A 4014-nucleotide genomic window follows, 5' to 3' on the forward strand; every position below is an offset into this window, starting at 1 on the left:
GTTAGTCTGAGAAAGGCACACACATCCGCCATTTCCCTGGCTTTTTGCTAAGCGGGAGTCCGAGGAGAGCTCTTTCCTCGGGGGAACAGGTACCTTGGTAAAGAAGGACACCGGAGCGGAGGCGGTGGGGTCTGTGCATCAGACCTACCGCTTTCCCCTGGGCTCCCTCCACACGGTTCAAGCCCAGCGCGGAGCCCTCTGTCTGTGCCCCTGACACACAGTAGGCACGCAGGTCCTAGGTGCTGAATGAAGGGCGTCGTCCACGCATCTGCCTCCAGCCCGTGACGCCCGTGTGAAAAACACTGCCTGCAAAGGGGTGTTGGGGGGCCGCCCCTGCCTACTCTGTCTTCCTTGCAGACCCGGGACTCAGGACCATCATCCCATTTCACAGCTGAGAAAATTCAGATCTGGGGAGGAGGTGGGCCCCCCTTTCGAGCGGCAGGGCCGGTCCCTCCCCCCACCCCTGGCCGCAAAGTGTCCCTGCCCAGATCTGCCCTGCCCCTCACAGCATCCGAAGCTCAGACAGCCACCCAGACTGAGTCAACACTGCCGGTGGAGCCCAGAATCAAAGCAAACAGGGCTCCTCTGCCCCCCTCCCCTTTTTGCCAACTGCCCCATTAACAGAAAAACCTTTTAAGCGCCCATCTGGAAAGCTGGCCTTTTCCCTCCCTGAGCAAACTGAGATGACCAAGGGGAATGTGCTCCAGGGTGTAGGTTTGGCGGCGGGGGGCGGGGGGGGGACCCCAACACACTGGCTCCTGCTCATACAGCAAAGAATGAACACAGGAAGATCAAAAATGCCCCCCTGGCCCGGCCCGGCGGTCCCTGCGGCAGCCAACACGGGCTCTTTCAGCAGCCCTGCCGGCCTCTGCTTCCCGTAATAGCTCGTGCGGTCGCTCCTTCTACGATCTGCTACTGGCACCCAGTTTTCTTGGAACAGTTTCTACTTCCAGTCTAGACCACCTCTTAGGGGCCAGAGAGAGAGGTCCTCAGGCACCACGCCCCCACCTGGCCCACCAGGACATACTGGTGAAGAAATACATCATGGGCTTTAAGAAAATTCGCCATTCTGGGGCGCCTGGGTGGCTCGGTGGGTGAAGCATCCGACTTCGGCTCGGGTCATGATCTTGCAACTCTGAGTTCGAGCCCGGCGTCGGGCTCTGTGCCGACAGCTCGGAGCCTGGAGCCTGCTTCGGATTCCGCGTCTCCCTCTCTCTCTGCCCCTCCCCCCGTGTGTGCTCTGTCTCTGTCTCTCTCAGAAGGGAACAAACGTTAAAAAAAAAAAAAATTAAAAAAAGGAAAAAAGGAAACTTGCCATTCTGAGCATGGCCTCAGCCCTGCCCAGCTGTCGGTGTGCGCTCTAACATTTACTGAGGCCCCCTCATGGATCGGGCACTTTGGGGACTCAGAGGTGAGGTGACAGGGCCGGCGGGGAGATGAGGCAGGGGCATAAGTAATTAGCAAACACAGCCACGTGCAGACACTGTCCGCTCAGTGCTGGCGAGGCCGCGGGGTCCCTGACCCAGGGAGCTTCGAGCGGGACGACGGGCTCCTGGGGCACAGCCCACGGGCTGCCTTGGGCTTTTGCGCTCTGATGAACAGGGGGAGGGCGGGGAAGGCCGGTGAGGGGTCACCAGGAAAAGCAAAGGGTCGAGCAAAGGCAAACTCGGGGCCGGCGGGGGATGGGGGGGTGACTTCTATGGGAGCTGAAAGGCTCATTCTCCCTGCATTTTGTACCTTGTGAAAAAAGACTGCTAGTTCCATGCAAATTTCCTCCTCTTGAATTTACACTCTCTTCTCTGTACTTCTCTGCACCACACTTCTGTTCGCGGCTGGCGGGGTTTGGACCAGAAGCGTCCGTAATCAGGCGGTCATTCGGATTTGAGTAGGAAAAGATTCCAAACTTAGAAATGTTGCAAGAGTATTCATCTTGCACTCGGTTTGCGAAGATTCACCGACTGTTAACATTTGGCCGCATGCGCTGGACCTGTCTCTCCCCATTTACCACATTGTTGCTGTTGTTGCCCAACTGTGTGAGAAGACCCTGGACCCTGAATGTTACATAGTATCTTTTGAAAGCAAGAATTTTCATTTGTGTAACCCTGGCCATGATCAAATTCAGGACCTGTAACGCGGATACACTGTGATTCTCCAAGCCACACAGTCTGTATTCAAATCTCATAGTTGTCCTGGGACCGTCCCTTCCGGCAACTTCTCTCCTGGCCCGAGACCGGACCCAGGGGCACTGGGTGCTCTTGGCTGGCACGTTGCCTGTGAGGTCACTGGACAGCGGAGGACAGGAGCGCGGTGCCGGCATCCGCAGGACAAAGTCCTTGTTTCCCATGTGGCTTTTCTCCCCTAGGGTGCTGTTCAGCTGCTCTTACTTTGTGGCTGAATTCCTTGGGAGGAGAAGCTATTTTCCAGCAAAAGGGCCACGAGAAAGCAGTTAATGACTTTCCCGAGCGTATCACTGACCTCCCTTCTTGGACCTCACCTGGCTCCTAGAAAGTGCACAGGGTTTAGGAGCTGACTGTCAGGGTGGGGCTTGGGCCGAGGCAAGGCAGACCCCTTGGTCAAGGTCACCTGTCAGAGGCAGGGGCAGGGGCAGGAGGGCCCGGGGGCCGGTTTTCAGTTCTGCCTTTGAATTCACGTCCAGGGGCCTGTGGCTTCCATGGAGAGTTCCTCCACCAGTTCAGGGACTGCCCACATCTGTCTCCGTCATTTCCATATCCCCGGTTCCCAATGTGTGCCCGGCATATGGCGGGTCCCTGTCTGTAGCTGTTCAGAGAATGGGGGCCTGGGGAGCCTGGCAAACACTGGAGAGAGGCCTGGAGAAGCAGGTGCTCGCCCGGGGTGGTTACCTGCTTCCCGGGGGCTTGAGGAGAGAGGCCCCGGCTTGGGAGAAGTTCTACAGTCCTCAGAAGGGCAGGGATTGGCGTGTAAGGCAGGGCGTGAACCAGCATGGCGGGAGAGGGAGGTGGCCACAAGGCCGATGGCCCCACATGGAGGCATCCAGAGCTCTGACGGCATCCTTGCCAAGGAGTGAAGTCCAGGAAAGGGGCTGGAAAGGAAGTTTGGGGCTACGTGGAGAAAGGCCTCGGTGGAGAAGCACGGAGTTTCGATTTAATCTCTCTCTCTCTCTCTCTTAAAGAGTTTATTTATTTATTTGGAGAGAGAGAGAGAGACAAAGATCGCAAGCGGGAGAGGGGCAGAGAGACAGAGAGAGAAAGAGAAAATCCCAACCAGGCTCTGCACTATGGGTGCAGAGCCCAATGTGGGGCTCGATCCCACAAACCGTAAGATCATGACCTGAGCCAAAACCAAGAGTCGGATGCTTAACCGACTGAGCCACCCAGGCGCCCCTAGATTTCATCTCTTGATAGTTTCCCCAACTCCGAAGAATCACGTGTTGCCTTCACAACTTTGGCCAAGTTCAAAAGGACACTTTCTCTTCTTATCATTTTATTATTATAAATTCTAGTTATTTTTTTCTATTAACATTAAAGTAGACAAAGTAAGAATAAAAAACTGTCCCTTCGTGTTCCACCCCCGAGGGCCCCTCTGTGCTGCCAGTGGCTGTCAGACCAGTCCTTAGGAATCACAGCTGAAGAGCCTGGGAGTCATGGCCAGTTCCTAAGGCAAAGTAGGGGCATGTCTCACCAGTCCTGTGGCTACGGTGAAGTCACTTCATGCTCTGGGATGTTGTGGCCTCATCTGTTATGTGATGGGCTTAGACAAAAGGATTTCTTTCTTCTTTTCTTTTCTTTTTTTTTAACGTTTTATTTTTTGAGAGAGACAGAGCATGAGCAGGGGAGGGGCAGAGAGAGACGGAGACACAGAATCCGAAGCAGGCTCCAGGCTCCGAGCTGTCAGCACAGAGTCCGACGCGGGGCTCGAACCCACGAGCCGCGAGATCATGACCTGAGCCGAAGTCGGACGCTTCACCAACTGAGCCACCCGGGAGCCCCTGGACAAAAGGATTTTTAATAACACAACTGGCTTGGTCAGGGAAAG

The sequence above is a fragment of the Herpailurus yagouaroundi genome, unplaced genomic scaffold (genome assembly GCF_014898765.1).
Source record: "Herpailurus yagouaroundi ecotype Mexico unplaced genomic scaffold, PumYag 246, whole genome shotgun sequence".
In the NCBI taxonomy this organism is placed as follows: domain Eukaryota; kingdom Metazoa; phylum Chordata; class Mammalia; order Carnivora; family Felidae; genus Herpailurus; species Herpailurus yagouaroundi.